Genomic DNA, 26,859 nt, shown 5'->3' with positions numbered 1-26,859 from the left:
CATACCTTTAGCTTTGCACTCACAGCTTTCACTAGCTACTTTTCAGGGGCCTACTTTCTGGTCTCCAAGGCCTTCTTCGGAAATGTAAGTGATCCCACAACTCTTATATTTTCCATGCACCTGTAATCAGTACTACATGGATGATGCCAAGATCTGCTGTCAGCTGGACTGGTAGCAAGACTTTCTTTTCTCTATATAGGGCCCGGATTAGTGAACACTCTGAACCTAATCCTAAGGAAGAATTTCTTTAGGTGCTGCCATTCTGGAACATGGTACTCTGGGTCTTTCATCTCAAAGCAGCCTTGAAGCTGAAAAGGCTAGAGTCCTGCTGTTTCTTGTGATTCACACCATCTTTTCCACTGTCCTGTTACTTCTCAGAAAGCAAGTTCTCTTCTGCTTTATCTTTGAAGTTCACAGCTTTACTGGTGCTTCCTTGCTGGCCAGACTCACATTTTAAATAATTGTGTTGGGCTCCTTGCTTTGATTCCCAGTATAGATCTAGCTAAAAGCTCCCAACAGTAGTCATGCCTCTACCTGAACATTAGAATGCCTTGAAATTTCCTCTGCAAAGTTAGTCTGTGCTCTTAAATCTGTCTCAGACAAAGTGTGTGTACATGAGAAAAATGCTGACAAGCTTTCTGCTAAGACATAACACATGTCAACTGGAGTCCAACAGCCAGTGCAGTTCTTTTTCCTACCAGAAACTCCTTAGCCTGATGTTTACCAGCAGAATTTCTGTCAGCATTTAGGTCTGAATTCTAACCAGAATTTCCCACCATATACTGGAATGCTTAAGGCTTTCCCGGGCTGCTGCTTTAGCTGGCATCTCCAAACCTTTCCAAACTTTCCACAGGCCAGTTCCAAAGGCTTCTGAACCACATGGGCAAGTAGAGTCACCACAGTGACCACATTTCTCTGGTACCAAATTCTGTCAGTCAGTGCTTACTAAGGGTACATGTTTAATTCAAGATATAGAAATGCAGAAGAATCTACAGTGCCTTCCACAGACTCAGAAGCGGAAGAGTGCAGATCTGTCTGCATGCTGGACATTCAGTAGATCTCACTGTAGTATCCTGTGTGAGACTGTGTCAGTTCTGTGAAGGAAGACTGAAGGGTCAATGCTAGAGTCTGAAAAGTCTGTGCTTGAAGCAGGAGACAATGTCTAAAGTGAAGATGAAACCTGGAGCTGCTCTCAAGAAACAAAAAATCCTTCATTATTTCCCTTCTGGCAACAATCCTCCCTAGGTTGGGTCTTCTTCTATACCTAGCACAATGCTGAAAAACTTTAGTTGAGCACTTCATACTCAAGTTGATGAAATCAATTAACTATCTTAGCTTGGTAGGAGTGAGTATCCTTGTTTTGTTCCAGATCTTATTCAAAAAGCATCTAATTTCTCACAGTCAAGTATGGTGCTAGCTGTAGGATTTTTTTTAGATTTTCTTTATACAGTTAAGGAGTTCCCCTCCATTGTTACTTTGTTGAGAATTTTTATGATGAATGGCTATTGGATTTGTCAAGTTTTCATCTATTGATACAATGTTGTGGTTTTTCTTTTCTAACCTTTTAATATGGTAAACTACATTAATTTGCAATTTCAAGTACTGAAACAGCCTGTATACCTGGAATATATCTTACTTGGCATGGTATATAATGCTTTTTGTACATTGTTTTGATTGATTTTACTAATATTTTGTTGAGGATTTCTGCATTTATGTTCATGAAAGATATGTAGATTTTTTCCTAGAATTGTCTTAGTCTAGTTTTGATTTGTTTGGTAATTCTAGCCTTATAAAATGAATGAGGAAGTATTCCTTCTACCTCAGTGTTATGGAAGAGATGTTACAGAGTTAGTAAGTTCTTCTTAAATGTTTGATAGAATTCACAAGTGAGAGCCAGGTGTGGTAGCACAAGGCCTGCAGTCCCAGCTACTGAAGAGGCCAGCCTTGAACTCATTTACTCACAATGGTCGTCCTGTATCAACCTTTTCTGTAGCTGGAACTGGCCCCACACAGACACAGACATAAACACACAGAAGTAAAAACGGAGAGTTCACCAAGACTCAGTCTGGGTCTGGTGCATTCTATCTTGTAAGATTAATTGCTAGCTCTTCCATATGGCATTCCAAAGCTGTTTCACCTCCAAAAGGGATCCTTTCAATTTATAATGGAAATTGAAAGGAATTCTTTGTTATTGTTGTTGGAGAGAGTTGATTTTTATCTCTTGTGGTTTGAATGTTTTTGTTCCCTTCAAAATTAGTATGTTGGAAACTTAATATCCAATGCAGCAGTGTTGAAAAGTGGACCTAATCAGAGATGTTTGGGTTATGAGGGCTCATTAGATTATAAGGTCTACACTGTCATGAAAGGATTAATGCTGCCATATAAATGGCTTGTAAGAGTGCATTTTTCTTCCATTATTCTGCTATGTGAGAGAAAAGAAGGCCCTCACTAGATGTACCACTTTGATCTTAGACTTCCTTAGGCCTTAGAGGTTTTAGAAGTATATTTTCATTTTTTATAAATAACCTAGTATCAAGTATAACTTAGAAAAAAATTCTGTAATAAAACAGTATGTTTGATCATTTTTATGCCTGTATCTTGTAATCTAAACAACTGCTTTGAAGATAACATTATGTAATGTATTAATCATTGTTAATTTCCTATTTTATTTTGAAATTCTGTAACATGGTTTGTATTTTTGTTTTAAAATAAAAAACTATTAAATTTTCATTAATTTTTAACATTATTTCTACTAGGAATAAAAAAACATAATTCATAGTGCAATTAAAGTTGTATGACCATGTCGTGTATCTAAATGAAGGCAAAGGCAACTGTCCCTTTTATGGTTTGAGTTGGAATCTTTAAAACATGGGGCATTGTCAATCTTGCATTCACAGAAAATCTGAAAAGAAAATTTCCAGAAAACTTAGAGAATTACATTTGCATTGTGATTCTTTATTCATTTATGAAACCTTAAGAATTGGTCATCTCTAGGACTACAAAATTTAGCTTAAAAGTTTTATGCACCTAATTATGGGTCAGTATTGCTTCATGAAACAATTAACAGATGAGGAACCTGAGTAATACTACATATTGAAGCTTGCACCCAGGTTTTCTGATGCCAAATCCATTGGTTTATCTAGGGTACTACTATAATACGCATTGCTTTTGCAGCACCCCCCCATATATCAATACCTATTTCCATAGGCATCACAGTAACAGTCACATTTGTATTTTGTGCTATGTTTAGCACACAGTAGATATTCAGAATTCGGCTAAATTATGGGGATGTGAGATTTAATGTATTAGAAGACAGAAATAAGAGCTGAATAATATCAAAACTCAAAGTGTGTTATTAATACAAGTGACTTTTAAACAGGATCATAAAATAATTTTGTAAGAGCAGAATGCAACAGGAAAACAAAAAATACATATGAATATGGCTCTGATATTTTCAAAGAAAGTTTCAATATATTCTCTTCTCAAGACAAAATAAGATAATGATAATGATAATAATAATTGTACAATTTAAAACTAATCAGAATTTTTAAAAAAGAAAATTACAATTGCAGAAAGCTTATTACAAGGGTGAGAAAGGTCTTCTATAGTAATTTTTAATACATGCTAGATTTGAAGGGGAAGAGAGATACATGGAGATGTGACTTTCTAGTGTATTTATCATAGATAACATACAATATTGATATGAATTACATGTTTTGACATACTGACAGTGAACCGTTTAGAGATAAGTACCCAAACTGCAATCCAAAACTCAATTATTTATTGCACTGCTAACACTGCAATGAAATGTGAATAGTGGTTTACTTTAGAAAATACAACTCATACATTAATGTTGCATTTAAAGTATGAATATTTGTAAAGCAACATTTAAAATTAGAGTATTTGCAGCTTATCTGATAAAGAATTAATATCTTAAAGTTGAAATACTTAGATTTTCCCATTTCAAATGTGCTACAAAATTACAGTAATTGAGGCATCTATGCTATTCGCGGACTGGGAGTAGAGAACAAAGCCGCATCAGCAAGCAAATCTTGTCTGGAAACCAGTGCCATGCACGAGCTGCTGCTGGACCAGGAACAGATAGACCCCAGTTTCTCTCTGTGAGTCAGTGCCATTCATGGATGGAGGTAGAGAAAACAGTGCCACTACAAACCTCCTCTGGAAACCAGTGCCATGCACAGCTGCCGCTGGACCAGGAACAGACAGATCCCAGCTTCTCCCCATGAGGCAGTAGCATTTGAGCACCAGAGGTAGAGAGAACAAAGCCACATCAGCAAGCAAACTGTGTGGGCCTTTGATGGACCAGGAACAGACAGACCCCAGCCTCTCCCTGTGAGTCAGCGCCATTCGTGGACCGTGGTAGACCAAACAGTGTCACATCAACAAGCAAACCCTGTCTGGGGACCAGTGCCATGTGTGGGCCGCCACTGGACCAGAAACAGGCAGATCCCAGCTCCTTCCAGCTGATGGGCTGGCAAACAAGAAGTACCAACAATCCCAACCCCTTCTGCCATAAGCAACCAGCTTATCTGGAGAAACACAGGCTGTGATGAAAGCTATGGAGGTGAAATAGAACTAGATGCCTGTGGTGCTTTGGTGTTTCTCTAACATTGCAGGTCTATGACCAGTGGTCTGATTATGGGTTTAGAGGATAGTGGTAAGCAGTGTGACATCTATGGGTGATCTTCTGAGGGTTGCAGCCATTGTTGATTCCCTATGGTTTTGTTTTAGAAGTCCTATATTGTTTCCATTGTTTTGTTGGGTTAGGTTTTATTCTCCTTTTTGTTTGATTATGTCAAATCTGATGGCAGGAGAAGCTATTTCAAAGATAGCAAGATATATTATAGTAGTAATTTTGGATTTACTATTAGCTTGTTTTGAAGTCCTTTATTGAATTCCTTGTTTTGTTTTTATTGTTTCTATTCTATTCTGTTCTGTTTGTTTTTCACTATATCTGAATTTGTCTGAAACTATTTTGAAGACCTCAAAAGACATCATTATTGTTGATTTCATAATGGTTTGAAGTCCTGTGTCTTTTACACTGGTTGGTTTTTGTTGGTTTTATCCTCTTTGAAATAAATAAATAAATAAATTAAATAAGAAAATGACAGTAATTGAAGCAATGTGATATTCACATAAGAATATGCATATATATTTATAGTGTAGACTTGGAAGTGTGGGAATTGAACCATACAGTTTTGACCAATTTTTTTTTTCTCATTGTGGATTGACTTTTCATTCTGTTGTTTCCTTTGATATATAGACATTTTTGAATTTCATATAACCCTCTTTGTTTTTTTACTTTTGTTATTGGTATTGTATACTAGAAATTATTGCCGGATCCAGTGTTATAGAGCTTCCCTTCTGTATTTTCTTCTAGAAATTTTATAGTGTTTGTTCTTTTATTTAAGTTTTATTCATCTTGGATTAACATTCATACATGATATAAGAAAGAATTCAATTTTGTTCCTTTGTGTATGGATATTTATCTTTCGAAGCACAATTTATTGAAGGCTGTTCTTTCTCTGTTGTTTGGTCTTCCCACTCTCATTAAAGATCATTTCACCATATCCACTATGATTTGTTTCAGGGATCTTCATCGTGATCCATTGGTCTGTATGACTTTATGCCAGTACCATATTGTTTTGAATACTGTAACTTTTTAATATATTTTGAAATAACAAAATACGAGCTTATGTATTTTTTCAAAATTCTTTTTTTAAAGGAAAAAAATAAATTTAAGATTTTTTTGACTTAGTTAAGCTCCCTTGAGATTCTATCTGAAATTTAGGATGTTTTTCTCAATTTCTGCAAAAAAAAATACTATTGAGATGTTCCGTTACTTTTTTCATTGCCAAGACAAAATACCTGGCAGTTAAAGTTAAAGGAGGAAAAGTATATTGTAGCTCACAGTTTGTAGAAGTTTCAGTTTATAGTTGGTTAGCTCCAAGACAGAGTGGCTTGGCAGAGGAGAAATACTAGTGTTTTTTAACCTTTCAGTTTAACTTTCATATTTTAATAATTGAGGTTGACACTTACAATAGAGAACTGTAAATAGAAAGGAATAACGTTTTTAGAGCTAAAATGGTTTTCATGCTATTATTCATAGTTATTTAAGTGCATTACAAGAGCTGAAAATGTGTGTACAATTATATAATGTGGTCGTCTTTAATATGTTCAGTTTTGATTTACATAAATTGAAGTTGCGTAAGGACTTCATAAAAGAATTTTACTTGGACAGTAGAACTCTTTCTGCTATTAGTGGCATACACCTGTAATCACAGCACTGTTGAGAGGCTGAGACAGAAGGATTATAATTTTGAGCCCTGCTTGGGAAACTCAGCAACTTAACAATACCTTAACTCAAAATTAAAATGGGCTACACGTGTCAGTGCATATGAAGGTATCTTCAGTTCTAGCCACAGTACTGAAATTTTTAAAAAAAGAACTTTCATGAATAAAACAGATTTCAGTGATAGTCATATTGGAATGCTACATACGTTCTATCTGAATTCCATTTAAGTAAATGGAATGTTTACTTCTAGATGGCATTTTTATGACTTGCTAACTAATGTTTTATTTGCCTACAAAAGCAGTTACTTTTTTGTGTAAGAAATGATGATACATGAATCACAAATATATTGGATTTAGTATTAGAAAAGTTAAGGGTACATTTTACTAGAGGTGATTTAAGATTCTAAAAACTAATTAAGAATCTAAAAATATCTAGAGATTTAAGAATCTAAAAACTCCCATGGCTAGTGGCATAATGAGTTCATGAATGAACTAGGGTTAGAAGAGCCCAGAGCTCTTAACTTTTAATAGGTTTAACTGGTCATATCACTTCAGAATATTTAAATTTAGTTTGCTTCTGCTGACTTTTATTCCATAATCTTTGCTCAACTTTTCCTGGAATTTTGACCTAAAGACTAATGAAATACAAATGTAGAGAAATTCTGGAATGAGTGAAGATGAAGCTGTCATTATCTTCTCTTCTGGGGTTCTATTTTTATTATGACATTTGAAATCAGTTGAACAGTTGAGAAGTTGAAGCAGTTTTCAAAGAATTGCTAATGAAAGAAATGTCAAGTTACCTCAGATTTACTGTTTATTGTTTACACTTTTGACAGATACTTATAAAAAAACTATATTGTGTGGCAAAAAATGTGGACCAATAGTTGGGGAAATGGAGATACAGACGTGAAATTATGACAAAAAATTAAACTCAAAATGAGAAAAGTGCCATGTGCTTTATTGGGAGATTCTTGCTACCAGCAGAATTACTAGTTCAGAGATTTGACCTTACTGATGCCTGAGCTCAGTTCTAAAAGATGAGTAGGATTTAACTAGGCAAAGGAGGAAAAGAAAGAACATTCAAGGTAGAGCAAAACACCTTTACTTACTTTCTGTGATGCTTGAGTGTATAGGAGCATAGGGTGAGCTGTTACAAAGTAAGACCAAGAAGATAAGCGTTGGCCTAACTATGCAGGACCTTCCAAGTTATGTTTGGACTCAATAATCTTAGTAGTTATAATAACCTATTTTTAGGTTCTTGTGAAGCATTCAATATTTTAGAAAAGAGTGTTCCTTACTACTCCTTAGGGTAGGAGTAGGGAGAGAACGTATTCTTCAAAAACTCAAGTGATTCTCATATGATAGCTGGTAAATTTCTATGTAAAAGCTTTTACTTAAAGCATATAATCATACAAGTTTTACATCAATATATTGTGATATCCTTAATTTATAGAAAGTAAATCAAAGAGGATGCTATAACACCAACAGTATGTGTGTGTGTGTATATATATATATATATATATATATATATGTATATATGCAGTAAATTTATATATGTTTGCAACTTACATGATCAAAGGTATGAAACTTAATGAATAAAGAAAATTTGAACTAATGGAGAAAAATACTAGATTATTAAATATTATACTGATATTACCCAAATTAATTAATAGACATAGTAGAATCTAGTAAAAATCCCTCTAAGATTTTTAAAGGAGACTTCGATAAAATTATTTTGATAACTTTTTTAGAAGAATGAACTGGTGAGACAAGCCTAGAAAACTTTGGAGAAGTGAAATTATGTAGATATGTTTGAAAAGAGAAACTAATTTTTATTTCAGAAATTAGTTTCTATTATAAAGTATTACACTGACATATGAATTGGAAGGTTTGTTAGACCAAATGCCAAATGTTAAAACCGACCCAAATATCAATTTAATGTTTCACAGGTTCTTCAAAGTTCAGATCTATAGGGAAAATAAGAAGAATATCACGTACCAAAAGAAGTTGTGAATGAACGAGTATTGAATATTGTCAGTTTAAACCCTGAAATAATGAATAGAAATGATAGTACCATTTATTTTCTCCAAGATAGGATGGATTTTCTAAGGATAAGAACAAAAGAATAGTCAGCATGCGTATACTTGATAATATCAATGTAGGTATAGCTTCATCAAAGGTGACATAAGAACATAAACATTCATAATATATAAGGCCAATAAAAAGTTGCTGTCCTTAATGTATGAAAAATTTGTACAAATGTTTTTCTTTAAAAAGGCCAAAACCCAACTGCAGGATAAAGATGTGAACATGCTAGTCATAGCAAAAGAAATACAGAATGGATAGTCAACGAGTACATGATGTATTCAACTTCATTTTTAAAATCAAAGAATTTACGTAAAAATAACAAATTTTTTTCAGTCAGTTCTGTTGAAAATAGTAAAAGTATTATACATACCCATAATGGTTTTGCTGTAATGAAATAATTTGTGTGCTGGTGTTGAAAATGTAAGTGGATAGAGCATTTTTGGAGGGCAATTTGTTAATATGGTTCAAAAATCATAACTAATTTCATGGCTTTTGACCCAGAAATTCTATTTTTAACAAGCTGTCTTAAGGATACAATCAGGAAAGTTTGTAAATTATTACAAAGCTAATTCAATATATTATTTGTAATACTAAAATTTGAAAATACATTTTTTATTCTAACGCTAGAGCAATGGCTAAAGAAATTATGTTTCAACAATGGAAATGATGTTTATCAAAATTAATGATGGAGAAAATGTTTATAATATAATATTCAGTGAACAAAGCAGGATTCACAATTCAGTAGGTCAAATCATGTAATTTTAAAAACTTTAACTTTTAATTGACACATAATTACACATAATTACGGAGCACATGATGATAAGTCAATGCATCTGTGCAGTGTGTGATGATTGGATTTGGGTAATTAACATTTTCTTTTCAAACTGAAAAAAAAATGTCGGAAAAAAGATTGAAAAGAAAGCACACCCCAATGTAAAAACATTGTTTATCCTTGGGTAGTAGGATAATAGGTGATTATTTTTTTGCTCACTTACTTTCCAAAGTTTTTATAATGAACCTTATTTTTGCAACACTTTAATGTTAAAGTAGATATGTAGTTTAAAAGCCCAGTTATTTACTGATTATGTTAGCTTTTAAGTTTCTCAAGGAAGCTGCTTCTACCTGTGTGAGTTGATTTAAGTACTGTACGATGCAAACATACTGGGGAAAAATGATTTTAGCTTACCTGTGCTTTTCCACATTGCATTTACGACACATGAAGCTATAAGTTATATTTAACTTTATGTTATGGTGGTATAGTGTATACTTCATTCCTCAACTTTTAATAGCTTGTGGGTAGAGTTATAAGATAAATACAGGTCTTTGAATTTCAGGGATCTGATTTTTTAAATTCTTTATATGTTTCAGACAGAAATCCTTTGTCTATGGGATAGTTCACTAAGATTTTTTCCCAGTTTGTGGGTTTTTTTTCACTATGCTGGAGATTTCTTTTGACATGCAGAAACTTTTTAATAAGCTGTGATCCCAGTTATTGATTCTGGGAAGTATTTCCCATGCGGTTTGATTCCTGTTCATGAATTCTCTACCTATGCCTATGTCTTCAAGATTTTTACCTAATTTGTCTTCCAAAAGATTTAGTGCTTCTGTTTTAATATTCAGATCTTTGATCCATTTAGATTTTAAATTAGTACATGGTGATAGCCATGGGTCTAGTTTTAGATTTTGGCATATGGATAGCCAGTTTTTCCAGCACCATTTATTAAAGAGACTGTGATTCTTTCAGTGAACATATTTGGCCCCTTTATCAAAGATAAGGTGGTTGAGTGTGTTTGTAGTTGTGCTTGTATCTTCTAATCTATTTCATTGATCTTCAGATCTGTGTTTGTTCCAGTGCCATGTTGATTTTATTACAGTAGCTTTGTAATATAAGTTCAAGTCAGAGATTGTGATGTCTCCTGCCTTGCCTTTGCTGCTTAGAATTGCCTTTGCTATTCTAGATCTCTTCTGGTTCCAGATGAATTTTAGGAATGATTTCTCTAGATCTATGAGGTATGTTGATGGTATTTTCATTGGAATTGCATTGAATCTGTATAACAGTTGTGGGAGAATAGCCATTTTCCAAATATTTATTCTTCGTATCCCTGAACAAAGGATGTCTTTCCATTTATGGGCATCTGAGATGAATACGCAGTTCTCAGATGAAGAAATATAAATGGCAAATAGATACATAAAAATGTTCAGCATCATTAGTCATTAGAGAAATGCAAATTAAAACCATACTGAGATTCTGTCTCAGTCCAGAAAGAATGGCCAGGATCAAGAAAACGACCAACAACAAATGCTGGAGAGGCTGTGGGGAAAAAGAAACTCTTCTGCACTGTTGGTGGGAGTGTAGACTGGTGCAACCATTGTGGAGGTCAGTCTGGAGATTCCTCAAAAACTGGTATTGGAAGTCCCATTTGTACCAGCTATTCCACTTCTCGGCATATTTGCAGAGGAACTGAAAACACCATATCACAGTGATATATGTGCACCTATGTTTATAGCAGTATAATTTGTAATAGCCAGATCTTGGAAACAACCTAAGTGTCCATCAACAGAAGAATGGATAAAAAATTTGTGGTATTTTTCTACAATGGAGTACTACTCAGGTATAAATAATGATCACATTGAGATAATTATTAATAAATGAACACAACTTGAGGTCATACTCATAAGTGAAATAATCAAACTCATGTGTATAAATACCATATAGTCTCCCTAGTGTAAGAAATGATGAGAGTATATAAGATTTTATGGGAATCATGATTCCCTATTACATTGGTTTGAAGCCTTATAATGTTTTAATTCATTAGTTGGAATGGTTTTATTCTGGTTTGTTTGATTTTATTATCTGTTATGGTACAAACAGCTATTTTGAAGAAAACAATACATTATGGCAGCCATTGCTGATTTAATATCATCTTGCTTTTAAGTCCTGTCATGCTTTTGCTCTTCTGTTTCCATTGGTTTTATCATGTTGTATCTTATTGGATTTTAACCTGTGTGATAGTATAAACAAATTTTTTTTTGGAAAATGAGAAAATATAGTAGCCATTGTTTGTTTTCTGTTATTTGGTTCTGAATGCCTTGTAATACTTTCATTCTCTTGAATGGTTTTATACTATTTTGTTATGGTTGATACTATTGTATGTGAAGGTATGCTGAACTATATATAGTTCAGCATACCTTCACATACAATAGTATCAAAGAGACATTATCACATACAATAGTATCAAAGAGACATTATGGTAGCTACTGTTAATATCAGGTTGTCTTGTGAAGTACTGTGTTGTTTACATTGTTCTGCTCTGATTTTCTTTGTTTTATCCTCTTTTGTCTTAATCTCTTTAAAATAAAAAAATAAAATAAAACGAAAAATACATGGATTTGGTGGTAGAGATGTGAAAATAGTAGGAAAACTACTTTGGTCTTGTGGTTTCTGTTGTCTTCTGACTGGACTCCTCCACCTCTGGATTCCTTTTCTTATTCTGTCCACATCATTCTTTAGACTGAGTGTGGTAGTGCACACCTATAAACTCAGCATTTGGAAGGCTAAGGAAGCAAGATGGCCATGAATACAATGGTACCCTGAACTACGTAGTGAGGTTCTGTATCAAAAAAATGAAAACAAAGTAAGTTAATGAACGTATTGGAACAAGGCTAGATACAATTTCATGGAAGCAAAAATTCATTTCTCTGCCTTCACTCTCAATCCTAGTTAGGTATGGAAATGAGGACAGAGACTTTCCAGATGGAAAGGAATTAAATCAGTGGGTATATGAGTATTTTCTCAATGATGCATTATGAATCTTTGTGTAGTATAAAGAAATATAAGACATGGTCTTGCCTTTATTAAGTATGTGGAGTAGTTAGATAAAATTTAACACACATTTAAACCTCAATATAATTAAAATAATCAAAGAATATTTGACAACTGTAGTAAAAGAGATTAAAGTTAACTGACCAGTGAATTACTTAGACAGGCACTCAAGAGAGAACAAAGAGTGTGGGAAAGATTAGAAAGAGATAAAGTTTTGAGTGATGTCATGAAGGATGAGTTGGATTCAGGTAAATAGAAAGGGAAAAGACATTCTAGTCTGGAGAATTGATGTCAATAAACATGTAAAGTATGTTTGGAGGGTAGTGAATATAATTATCCCTAGTGTCCATAGAGAATTAGTTTCAGAATCCTCCTTAGGTACCAAAAAGAGCTGATACTTACTCCTTATATAAAATGTCATAGTATGTACATGTAATCAACACACATCATCCTATATACTTGAAATAATCTCTAAATTCTAATACCTAATGTAATATACTGTAAGTGCTATAAATTGTTAGACCATGTTGTTTAGTAATAATGACAAGGATAAAAATTGGTACATATCAGTACAGATGCAATTTTGAAAAGTATTTCAATCCTTATTTGGTCCAATCTGTGGAAGATCAATCTGTGGAAGATCAATCTGTGGAAGATCAATCTGTGGAAGATCAATCTGTGGATAAGGAGAGCCTACTATACATTTACAGATTGAATATTGTACAGGTTGATCAAAATGTTGGGTTCATGAAATAGAGTTGAGGGAGATATGAATGAAAAGGTCAGTTGATGTCAAATCACCAAAGAGCTATTGCAGAGGTGTTGTAGTTAGAAGAGCGCGATTTAAGGACTTTATGGGTTGCTTGAGGATGATGAACCCTCAGTGGGTTATTACAGAGCAATTACAGAGCAATTACAGAGTCATTACAGAGCAATTATTTGCAAATGTGAGTTCTAGTTTAGGAGCTAGGCTAGCTGAATCAGAATTACCTTGGAGTCTTTAATCTACCATACTTTAAGATCCTTGTATCACATTTCTGAAGATTCTTGTTGACCAAATCTGGTTCACTAAGAGCTTGCATTTTTTAACAGTTCCAAGAAGATTTTGATGATGCCCATGTTTGGAAAGTACTGTAGTAGATAATAGGAGAATGAATGGAGACCATTAAAGAAAAATGTGTCCTGTACATCCAGTTCTTTGCTGGTAGCCACAGCGTGATACTAAAATTCTCTTTATTATTAATATCTAGTTTGGAAAAATCCTTGTAAAGAACTTTCATCAAGACTTACAAAAAAAATCTAACGAAACCAGTACTTAAAACCAACTACATATAGATTTAACAAACACAGTTACCAAGCTTGATTTTTGTGTGTATGTATTTATATGGTGTGTATGTACATATGTGTATATCTGTACATGACAGTGTATACAAAGTGGTGACCATTAGCTTGTAAACATTTATTGGTATGGCAAACTACTACTTGGGTGTCCACATGACACCCAAGATTGCTTGAGATCGCTGCACAAGCACTTTCAATTTCTTCTCTAAGGGCTGGCAGCCTAGTGGATTTTCTGCCATATGTATTTTTCTAAGGTCCCTCATATGAGGGAAACACTATCTGTAGAAAAAAATCATACTATTTTTCTTTTCCTGAAGTGTATATACATTTTTTGGTGGGATGTCTAGTTAGATAGGTAGATAGACAGATAAATATTTTTTTAAAAAATCATATTAACCATAGTGGGGGAGACTAGGAACTTTATGCCCTGCAAATCAAGAGGAATTACTCTATATATGAGATATTTAGTTTTTCCACATTCCTGTTAACATTTGTTAATGTCTGCCTTTTCTATTTTACCCATATTAATGGAAGTAAAGTGATGTTTTAGTGTGATTTTTCCTTTTTACTTTCATTCTTGTAAATCCAAATGATGGTAAACATCTTTTCATGTGCTTTTCTTAGGCTTTTTGAGAGAAATAGCTGTTAGATCTTTTCTTGTTTTTTTAATTGGATTGTCTTTTTATTGTGTTTTAACTGCTCTTTATATATGCTGGATATATATATTGTCTTAGCGATATTTGCAAGTATCTTTTCCTATTTTACCAGTTATGTTTGACTTTCTTGTTGATTTCAAGAGTTTCTGTGGCTAGACTTTTCCAGCTCCTTTAGACTTTATTATAGTATCTCTGATTCTTTACATTCATTCACTGTTGGGATAGATAGAAGCTCTTTCAGTTTCAGCTATTTCTTCTAATTTGACAATTTTTTTAATCATTTTTACTGGCTATTTGGGTATTTTCTTGGTCTTAGGTTCACATATACCCTCTGCTTATTACCACAGAATTACTGATACTGTGCAGATTATGTGGCAATTGGTAGTTTCTCTCCAGGTGCTTATGTTATTATAAACGTTCATCAGTTCTGTCCTTGGTTTTATCTAGTTCTGTTTTTAATATGAGAACCTGGGAAAATGAAAAACACTATTTGTCCTTTGTTCTACCATTTCTCCCCCCATCATATGCTTTTTAAAACTTTATTTAATTATAATATGTGTGCAAAAAAATGCAAAAATTATAAGTATACAATATAATAATTGTTTTAAAAACATCTATGTGCATTTCTGTCATAAAATATCTGGGTTCAACATTATTTTTCATGTTTTGAAAATCCTATTATGTTGTCTTTTTTGTTTTTGTTTTGTTTGTTTTTTTGTGGTATCAGGAATCAAATGTATGGCCTCCATTTTTTGCCAGGTAGGTGCTGTGCTGCTGAGTGTATCTCTAGCCTTAAATTATATTTTTTGCATCCCATATAAATGTTAACAAGTCTGGTGTCCATCTGACTCTTTTTCTTTATTTGTTAATGGTTCTTTCTAGACTCTTTTTAAAATACATTAAGTTACTTTGGTATTTTAAAATTGAATTTCCTGAATATGTCCAAATGATATTTGGGGTTTTTTTTTATACTGGCAATTAAACTTACAACCTTTTTTTAAAATTTTTTTTATTTAAGGAGAAAAAAAAACAGAAAAAGGGTACAAGTAATACAAAATTTAAAAAATAAACAGTAAGAAATCACTAGTTAATAGATTACATATTCTCATTTTAAACAACCTTATGTCTGCCAGACCAGTGCCATGCCACTGATCTATATACATGGCCCCAGATGATAATTTTTAAAATTATTTACCATGTACTTTATGTGTTTTTTTAAATTTGAATTTTATATATTTAATCCTTTATTTTTATAAACATTTTTCTTCATTTTAAATTTTTTCTTGACTTTATATTATCCAATGGATGTTAATAGTTTTATTTATTGTTACTTTTCATATCTGATATTTCTGTTCTTTTCAAAGCTCTTATTTTCCCATGTGTATCCTTTCCCAGCCTCTTCCTTCCTAGGCATTTTACCATCTGCTTCTCTAGTCACATCCCAGCATACACTCTCAACAATTGAAACTTGGAAAGCTGCTCCATCTTCAAGAGTTTTGAAGAGTACAGAATAAGTTAAGCCCTTACACCAGTCCTTGAAGGAGCTGCCATGCAAATCAAAAAATACAACCAGAATTCTTTGAGAATAAAGTTTAGTTTTACCACCTAATACAAGCACTCCATATCTAGAATGTAAGCTGCCATATCCATGGGGGGATGGTAGAAAAGGATGATTGTATGGAGAAATGGCAAATGTCATCACATTCTTCTAAAATTTAGCAACTTCTTTTTTGCATTATGTACTGCTGTGTTTGTTGTTAGTTTTTTATTAGATTCCAGAATTCAGAAAAAGTTGATTCTTGTCTGGTAATTTTTGCCAGCGTGCTCATTGATTTTCTGAGAGGATTCATTTTTGGAGTTCTGTACTCAGCTTTTATGACGTCACTGTTATATTTTTAATATCTTAATTATATTGACTCTTGTACCAAAAAATAAAACAAACCAATGTCGTATATGCCTTGTTAACAGAAAAATCAGACTAGAAGTTTCAAGCTTATTGATCTGTAAGATGACAATGAGTAAAATTTGTCAGGTCTAGTGATATTACTGATACTGTTAGTATTGGTAGTGTTGGGAATGGCTATCTCCATTTCACTACTTACTGGCTATGTGACATTGAGAAGATCAGCCTTTGAGCTTCACTTTGTAGTCTTGTGAAATGAGGATAATAAAAACAACAACAATAATAACAATGTGTAGCCTTGTAGGGATGTAATATGAATAGAATGAAACAATTTTTTAGGTATTCAGCAAGCCAAATGCATGCCCAGCTAATGGTAGCCATTGTTGTTACTAAAACAGATTGTAGTATAGGTGCTATTAACATATATTGTTGTATAATGTGAAAATACCCCAGTAAGCTAAGATCAAAATGAAGCTACAAAACTGATAGAATCCTGACTATTCTGTACCTCAATGCATTTACTATATTATTTGTGGACCACGCCTCCAAGGATGAACTAAATTTGAAAGGTTTTTCAGAGTAGATAATGGTGACAAAGCAGTCAATATACTGTCTCATCATAACATTTGTCTTCTGTGCCATTTATTTCATTTGCCAGTTTTAATTTATTAACTCTTAAAGCATAAGGAATACTTAGAAAGCTTTCTTGGTCAACATGCAAGATGAAGCTTTTTGTATTATAACAGTGAGAATAGTTTGAAAAGGCTGGTGGGACTAGAGCAAGATTTGCGTACTGTTGAAACATTCTACAGGAACGGGAAGGCTAGGTGCTTCTTTACAAGATAGGTTCGCAAATATGTAGCTTAAAATGCTTGTAGTGCGGCCATTAGTTTTCTTCCTAACTTGTGAAAACAAGTGTTCTAGCTGTTGTTCATTATGAATTATGGTTATCCTTTAGAAATTTGAATTATGGTCTTAAAAAGTTATTTAAAGAAACCCTGACATTTTAAAGGCTCAAACAGATTTACATAAAATGAGGCAGGGTGGGATGGGGTGGGGGCAGTGTTACTTGAGGGCAAATTTGCAATGTCTTTTGAAAAAGCCTCCCTTTCTTTTTAACTTGAGGAGCTAATTTAGTTGTTTTGGGGCACTATAGTAGTATCAGAAAACTACACAGTTCCATTTTTTTTATCATGTCTCTGATCTGTTAGACCTTGGGAAGATAATGGAATAGGGGTTAACCACCTTCTCAGCCTTGAGTGCCATTAGCAGTACCAAGCTAACAATTGAAAAAAATGGGTACGAGAAAAAGAGAAGTCTTTGAACAAATTAAAAAGACAAAGAAAATAAGGGATCACAAGGATCTAAAAAAAGATACCATGTTAAGAGGAATGGTAAGTAGCTCCAAATGCCTGTGTTTACTTGACTTTATGGTAGAAATTAGCTTTTAACATGCTAGAAGTAGACTAGACACGGGGAAACCAAAAGAAATTGAAAGTTTCACAAAACTAAATACTGTCATATTGTAATATACCTTATTCTTTAATTGCCAAACAGAAACTTGTTAGGTATCTTTGTAAGCACTGGAGTTGAGTTTGTGTTTTCATCGATTTTCTCTTAGTCTGTACTTCTATTATAAGCAAATTGTGTCTTGAATTTCCTACTAAAGGACTACTTTTTAATCAACCTTTGGTGAAATGCTTATAGAGAAAATCAAGGTGCTTTGGTTATGATTAGCCTTGCTAAATGACCTAAATAAATTTAAAAAGCTCTTTTTATGAGTTTAGGGTAATTTTCCAGACAATTTAGTCATCAGTGGCATTTATGAAAAGCAAAAAATATAAATGGGCATTTATAAAAAGATAAAGTAACAGATGTACTACTGACTTAAGTTTTCCTGCTATTAAACTCAGAGCTAAGAAATTGTTCAAGGGTTCCTTTCAATGTATGTGTTAATAGTGTGTAACACTATTACAGAAGGTTGAAACTGTAAAATAGCAGAAAACACCAACAACAAATGCTGGAGAGGCTGTGGGGAAAAAGGAACTCTCCTGTACTGTTGGTGGGAGTATAGACTGGTGCAACCATTGTGGAGGTCAGTCTGGAGATTTCTCAGAAAGGTGCGACTGGAAGCACCATTTGACCCAGCTATTCCACTTCTAGGCATATTCCCAGAAGAAGTGAAAGCATCATCCCACAGTGATATATGTGCACCCATGTTTATAGTAGCACAATTTGTAATAGCCAGATCTTGGAAACAACCTAATTTTCCTCAACTGAGGAATGGATAAAAATTTTGTGGTATTTTTATACAATGGAGTACTACTCAGCTATAAAGAATGATCACATTGAGACATTTATAAATAAATGGACGCAGCTTGAGACCATACTCATAAGTGAAATAAATCAAACTGACATGTGTAAATATCGAATAGTTTCCCTAGTGTAAGAAACGATAAGCATACATAAAAGTACGTGGTAATTATGATTCCCAGTCACACTGGTTTGAAGCCATATAATGTTTTCACTCATTAATTGGAATGGTTTTAATCTGGGTTGTTTTATTTTATTGTCTGTGATACTACAAATAACTATTTTGAAGAAAATAAGAGTGTAATAGCTAGTGCTGATTTAATATCATCCTGTTTTGAAGCCCCATCAAGTTGTTGTTCATCTGTTTCCATTGGTTCTAACATGTTGTATGTTATTATATTTTAATGTATGTAATAGTATAAGCAAATTTTTTATAGGCAAAGAGATAATATAGAAACTGATGTTCGGTTTCTGTTAGCTGGTTCTAAATACCCTGCAATAATTTCATTCTCTCAAATGGTTTCACACTGTCTTGATAAGTTTGATGCTATAGTATACGAAATTAGACTCAAATATTTCAAGGAAAGAGTCACTATGGTAACCACTATTAATGTCAGGCCACCTGGTGGTGAAACACAATGATGGTTAAATTTTTCGGTTCTGACAGGTGGTGTTCTATTGATATGTTCGTTTTTTATCCCAATCTCCCCCCTCTTTTTTTAAAATTAATTTATTTCTTAGTATCTTTTAACTAAGGGAAAACTAAATTTAAAATAGTGCAATATATTATAGTAACTTTTTTGTTTCTCTATTAACCTGATTTGAACCCCTGTATTGTTCTCCACATCTTGTTCTGACTGATTTTATTATATTCTGTTTTGCTTAATAGTATCAAGTTTGATGGTATAGGCAACCATTTGGAAGGCAACCAGATATTCTATGATGCCTGTTATTGTTTGACTATTACCTTCTTTGGAGGTCCTATAAACTCTCCAGTGTGGGTTTTATTGGTCTTCTGTACTGTTTTGTTCAATTCTTTTATACCAGTTGATATAGGCAACTCTTTTTAGGATAACAAGAGGCATAATGGTAACCCTTGTTGATCACCTAGTAATCTCTCTTTTTTTTTTTTTTTTTTTTTTTTGCATTATATACTATGTCCATCCTCCTGTTCTAACTGACTGTGTTTTGCTTTGTCACATTGGGTTTTTCTTTGGTCTGTCTTGTTTTGTTTTTTGTTTTTTTAAAAATATTTTTTCTTTTCCTCTTCAAAGAAAAAGTTATAAGAACTGTGGGAGTGATGGAAACCAAAATGTGTGATTGTTAGCGTACAAAAGAGAGGAAGGAAAGTGATCTAAAGGATATAACTGCAAGTATATTTAAATGTGTAGGATAGAGAACCATATTGCTGAGTTTTTGTTGGATCGCTGAACAGAACTGTCTGCAATCTCACTGTTAATGTCCACTTTGTATGCTTTAATTTTGTAATCTGGACACCTGTTTCTAAGATGACAATGTGTGATCTATTAACTGGTTAATTCTTACTGTATATTTTTTCTCTTGAAATTCTGTATTACTTCTAGCCTTTTACTGTTTTGCTTCGTTTAGTTTTGTTTTTCTCTTTAAATAAATTAAAAAAATAGCAGAAAATAGGTAGAATTCCACTCTCTTGATGTCTTTCACATCTCAGCATTACAGCTATAGAGGGAAGTATGTGATAAATCTCCATTCTATGCACAAACACAATAGGACTAGAAGTACTAAGAGATTCATACCAGTTTTCTGAAGTTTTCAAGTTCTTGACAAAGTGAAATAAATATATCTTCTATTAAATATGTATCTATTAAATATATCTTCTATAAATTTATTATTAATATAATAAAGAGTTGGTGTTTGCCCTCATTTTATGACTTGAAGGAGTTGGTTCTGAAGGGTTTTTTGGTAAATGTTAATGGTCTCTCTCCTTGTTTCTGTCTTACCTTGAATATGGCAAAAGTTTGGTAATTCTTATAGCAAACAATATAGACTATCACACTACTTCCCTAAAAGTTACAAAGCTGTGATCAACTTTCATGAAAAAAATGTCAAGATGAATGAATTTCTTATGTGAATGAGAACAAGGAAACTTAATTCACAGAGGTTGCTTAGACAAACATGATGAATGTTTTTGCTATTTGCTAACTAGGACTTTTTACTGGTGTCTTGACTCTACAGATAAATTTTGGTACATCAAAGGAAAAGTATTTGAAGAAGAGGGAGAGCTAAATGGTTTTTTTTTGTTTCTAACTGTGTGTGTGTGTGTGTGTGTGTGAGAGAGAGAGAGAGAGAGAGAGAGAGAGAGAGAGAGAGAGAGAAAGAGAGAGAGGAGAGAAGAGAGAGAGGGAGGATGATGAGTTTTTTGGTAAAGGATCTCTTCTTTTCTCCTTTTCTCACCAAACTCTTGGAATTCAAAGGGAGTTTTAGAAATTTTCTAGAAAAAGGACCAGGAAACCATGGTAATCAAGCCAATCCAGCACGCCACCTACTTTGCAGGAACTCTGATAAGATTTTTTTTTAAACTTTTTTTATGTTTAGGAAAACAATAAAGAGAAAAATAATATTTTATGATATTATAATTATATGAAACTCACATTTCATTTTCTATAAATAAACTTTTACTGGAATATAACCACTTTGATTCATGTATGCCTTATCATTTATATATTCATTCATTTATGTACTGTGCTTTCATGTTACAGAGATAGGGTTGAGTAATTTTGACACAGACTACATGTGTGTAAATTCTAAAATATTTACTCTCTGGAAAAGGAACTCAAACAATTCTATTTTCCATAGTATTGGAAATAGGAAAATGATTAGAAATAAATTTAAAGAAAGAAATGAAATATATACTGGAAACTTTACTGATCAAAGAAAATAAATGCAACAGTAGTCCATGTCATAGATTAGAAGCATTAATGTTATCCAACTTTCAGTATTTCCCAAAGCATTATATAGACTTGCAACAATCCTTTTCAACATGCTAATAGCAGGCTAAGGATATACTTAGTGATAGAGCATCTGCCTGGCATGTTTGAGGTCTTGAGTTCAATTCCCAGGTTCAAAAAAATCTCAACTAGCCAATCAACCAAAAGCCATTAGCATTTCTCACAGAACTTGAAAAAAAAAAGTATCCTAAAAATCATGTGTAATCACAAGTGACTCTAGTCGAAGACATTTTGAGAAGAACAAATTTGGAAGTGTCACACTTCCTGACCCAGCTATAATAATAAAAACCATAGGGCATTGGCATAAAGACAAACATATAGGCCAAAGTAGCAGAATAAAGAGCCCTGAAATAAACCTACACATAAACAGTCATATGTGGAAAGAAAGATCTCGTTAAATCATGTTGAGTACACTGGTTATCCATTCAAAAAATGAAATTCTACCCTTATACTGTACACAGAAATCAATATAAAATGGATAAAAACTTAAACAGAATCCTTCAAAGCCATAATACTCAGAAAAAAACATAAGCAAAAAATCCTTGATATTAGCCTCAGCAGATTTTTTGTCGCTGAAACCAAATGTTCAGGCAACCAAAGTAAAAGTAAACAAATAGGACTACACATTAAACTTAAAACACTCTTTTGTGTGGTCAAGGAAACAGCTAAGTGATAAAGAGTATTGTGAATTGGGAGAAAATATTTGCAGACCATATAACTGCTAAATACATATTAAGTGGTTAGTTTGCCTCTCTCTCTCTCTCCCCCTCTATATATATAAAGTTGTGTGAGTGCTCTCTATATGTATGAAATGCAGAGAAAGAGTGCTTATGCAACTTATTAGCAAAAGGAAAAAAATCTGATTTAAAACCAGATATATATATATATATATATATATATATATATATGAGATATATATTTACAAGTTGTATGTTGCATGAACACTGTATATATTTATATATGAAATAGAGTGTTCATATAACTTGTTAGCAGAAAGAAAAAATTCAGTGTAAAAATAGGCAAAGGGTCTGAGTAGACATTTTACCAAGGAAGATCTATCTGTAAATGAACAAGAGATACATTAAAGATGTTCACCATCTCTAATTCCCAGGGAAGTGAATATCAAAACCACAATGAGACAACATTTCACACCTGTCAGCATTCTGTTATCAAGAAGATGAAAGATAATTGTTGGTGAGGTTGTGGAGAAAACAAAACTCTATACCCTATTGATGACAGGATAAATTGGTACAAGTATTAATGAAAAATTATCAGTTTAACTGTATGAAAAATGGCATGGAGCTTCTCCCAGATAGTAAAAATGGAACTAATATATGATCTACCAATCCTTCTTGTAGTTATATGACCTGCGGAAATGAAATCAACATTTCAGAGTGATATCTGTAATCCTATGCTCGTTGCAGCATTATTCAAAACAGCCAAGATAACAAAGTGTCCGTTGATAGATGAATAAATAAAGATATTATGGTGTGTATGTATGTGTGTTGTGTACAAAATGAGATATTTGTGTATATATGTAAATAGTATGGACATATATCTACTTAACGAGATATTATTCAACTTTAAAAAGAAAAAAAAAATTGCCATCTGCTGCAACACACATGAGCCTAGGCATCATGCTAAGTAACATTAATCAAAAATACCACAGGATCTCATTATATGTAGAATCTCCAAAGTTTAAATATGTTGAAACAGAGAAAGTTTGGTGGTATAGCCTAGCATAGGTGAGAGCTCTGTATCCCCAGTATCACAAAAAACAAAAAACAGTTTGGGTGTAGGGCAGGGAGGCAGAGGAAATGGGGAGATGTTGGCCAAAAGTTGCAGTTTTATAGGTGTGTAAGTCTAGAGATCTAATGTAAAGCATGGTGACTAGTTAGTAATTCTCTATTGCATATAGAAAATTTGCTGACAATACATTTCAGGTGCTGTCACCATACACACAAGATAGGTAACTATGTGAGGAGGTGGGATATGTTCGTTGTTTATTTGCCTAATAGTTATCTCACTACACACATACACACACAGTCTGCCAAAAACTGTATTCACACTTGAAGAGAAAAATAGTGTGATATTTTTTCAACAGATGGTGTTACCCTCATATGGAAGACCCCAGAGGATGTCATACGTCACAGAAAACCCACTATACTGCCAAGTGTTAGAAAAGAAATTAAAAATGTATGTGCAGAAATATCAAAGACGGAGGTTACCCAAGGTTTGCCATACTAATAGATGTCTGGAAACTAATGGCTACCACTTTAAGCACCTCTTGTAATTGTAGAGGTCAAAGGTAACTTATATTAGTCTCATGTCTTAATAAATGTAGTATTAAAATATTTATGCAAGTTTTTGTTTTGAAGTGTGTGTATGTTTTTTTGGTGGGGTTTCTGTCTTTCTTTCTCTTTGTGTTGCTGTGTGTCTCTTGGTCTCTTTCCACACATACATACATAATGGATGAATATATACATACATATATATATATATATATATATATCCATTGTATTGAAGACCTTATTTATAAAATAAAATATATAGCTGTAGGGTAGGTAATGGTGATAAGTACTATCAGTAGGATTAATAGAGGATACTGGTGATAGAAAATTGTGAGGGGATTGCTTTTTTGTATGTTATGTTATACTTTTATTTTTTTCTCAAATTTAGCTTTACCTTTTCTGATAAAGATTTTTCTAAAACAAATTACTATATAGATCTTTACAAAATACTATTAACAACCCTGTTCTACAGTCATTGAATTTTTAATTACAGAATTCAACTTGATGACTTGGTGTCTTAAATGAATTATCCAAAATTCTTACACTGTACTGCCATTTTACCATTCAATCAACAAGCATTTATTGAATACCTACCACTATAGAAATGCTTTATGTTTCAACTTTCAAATGAGAATTACAATTAGAAACTTTTTAAAATTAATTTTATTCATATACTTTTGCTGTATATAGTGATCACATTCATTATAGAAATTTGTATATGTATATAATATATCTTGATTTTTTTATCCCATTCCCTTCTCTACCCTTCAATCCTTCCTTTCCTTTTTATAAAAGTTTTGTTTCCATTTTTGCCTTTTATTTTTTCTTTTCTTTTTTTTTGTTCCTTTTCACCTTTGCTTGTTCCCCTTCCCATTTGAACATTTTTTCCTACTTACTAATATTTATCATCTATTTTGGTCCTTATTTATGCTTTCAGTTTCTTATATAAGAGAAACAATGTGCTATTTAAGCATATGTCATATTTATTTCACTTAAAAATATGGTATCCAGGTGTATCTATTTACCTAAAAATGTCTCAAATCTAACTTTTATGGCAGAGTAATACTCCATTATATATAAAAAGTACATTTTCTTTATCCATTCATCCATTGTTGGGCATTTAGACTGATTCTAAGATTTATCTGTTACAAATTATGCAGCTTTGAACAAGAGTATGCAGCTATAAACAAGACTGTACAAGTCATACTATATATGCCACGAAGGGGAATAGACATGTCAAAAGAAATATCTAGTTTGAAGTTTTTGGAAGAATTTCCATACAGATTTCCATAGTGGTTTTAACAGTTTACACTCCCATCAAGCTGGAGAATTATTTTTCCCCACAGCCTTACCAGCACTCATTTTTGGGTGATAGCTATTCTTTCTAGAATAAGATGAAATCTCAGTGTTGTTTTTATTTGCATTTCTCAAATGACTAGTGATGTCGAACATTTTTCATGTATTTGCTTACTGTTTGTACTTCTTCATCTGAGAAGGGCCTTCATTTTGAATGTCCATTTTTGGATTGAGTCTTTAAATTTGTGGAATCTGATTCTTTTATGTACTTGATATATTTTAGATCTTATATTTTAGATCTTAGTAGCTTTTTAATTTGTTTGTTTTGGGTTTTTTTTTTGGTCTTCTTCTTTTTTTTTTTTTTTTTTGATAGTGGGAATTGAACTCATTACTTGCTTTTGCCAGGCAGCTGCTCTGCCAGTAAGCCTGGATAGATATTAGTGTTTTGAGGCACAGCTGGCAATTTTTTCCCCCATTATGTGGGTTGTCTTTTTCACTGTATTCATGGTTTCTTTTCCTGTATATAGGCTTTTTAATATGATAAGATGTCAATTGTTGATTTTTTTTTGTAGTAGTTCCTGTGTGATTGGGTTTTTTCATAGTATTGTTGCCTACACCTATCTCTTCAAGAGTTTTTTATTTCACCTTCAACAAGATTAAATGTTTCTGTTTTAGTATTTTAGATCTGTGATCCATTTCAGTATTAGTGTAATGAATGGTGAGAGATACTGGTTTAGTTTTAATCTTTGATATGTGGAGAGCCAGTTTTCCCAGCACCATTTATTAAGATGCTAACTTTGCTCCATTGAAGGTATGTGGCTCCTTTATCAAAGATAAGGTAGGTGAGTATGCTTGGGGTTGTTTCTGCATCTTTTGTTATATTCCATTGGTCCTTAGGTCTGTTTTGTTTTCCAGTAGTATGCTGTTTTTAATGTGATAGCTTTGTAATATGACTTCAGGTCAGGATTTGTGATGGTCCTTGCCTTGTTTTTGTTGCCCAGAGTTTCATTTGCTATTCTAGACTTCTGTGCCCACTGGAATTTTAGGATTTTTTCCCCTTTAGTTCTGTGAGGTATGATACTGCTATTTTGATTAGGATTGCATTAAGTCTAAGTAATAGTTTTGGAAGTGTGGCCATTTTCACTATATTGGTTCCGCCTATCCAAGAATAAAATACCTTTCCATTTTAGACATCTTCTACCAGCTCCTTTTTCAGAGTACTATAGTTTTCATTGTATAGGTTTTCACTTCCTTTGTTGGATTGATTCCTAAGTGTTCATTTTTCTTCATAGAAAATTTTAAGTTAGCGTACTATTTCTCTCCCTTTCTTCCTCTCTTTTCTTTTACCATATCTGTCTTAACCCTAATTAGTTTTAGGCAATTAGGGGGGGAAAAGCCTAGTAAAGTAGGGTATGTACAGTTTTAAATCACACTGTGTTCCCTTTAAGAATATATGGAGAGTTTAACTTTAATCTTTTTAGGTGTAAATCACAGATGATTAATGATCACATAACTATGTTCACATGTGACTATTTGATACTGTGAAGCATTATATGTGTCATGGATGAATAGCTGTAGGCTTACTTTATTTCCTAGTGCTCCAGGAATGTAGACTATGTAATTGAATCTAAAATCCTTGACGGACTGCCAGTACTTTGGAATGTATTTTTATTTATTTTTAATTTTTTTATAATGCTGGTTATTAAGCACTCAGCTATACAACCATGTCTTTATTTTGTTAGTAGGTAATTCTTTAAATGTTTGAAGCACTCAGTAGAAATTGAATTATGAAAATTAATTATGAAACAATACAGTCATTAGTACATTTATTAAGATTAATATTTGT

The 26,859-nt window shown here is 33.0% G+C and overlaps 1 protein-coding gene across 1 annotated transcript in view; it reads left to right on the top strand.

Moving 5' to 3' along the window:
* Positions 1–26,859, top strand: part of Abcb7 (ATP binding cassette subfamily B member 7) — a 171,914-nt gene that overhangs the window by 41,130 nt on the left and 103,925 nt on the right. The window lies entirely within an intron of this gene.

Source organism: Cavia porcellus, unplaced genomic scaffold (genome assembly GCF_034190915.1).
Source record: "Cavia porcellus strain 051 isolate PalLab524CR breed Dunkin Hartley unplaced genomic scaffold, mCavPor4.1 scaffold_3, whole genome shotgun sequence".
Classification (NCBI taxonomy): Eukaryota; Metazoa; Chordata; class Mammalia; order Rodentia; family Caviidae; genus Cavia; species Cavia porcellus.
This window is presented reverse-complemented; position numbering and strand designations above follow the sequence as displayed.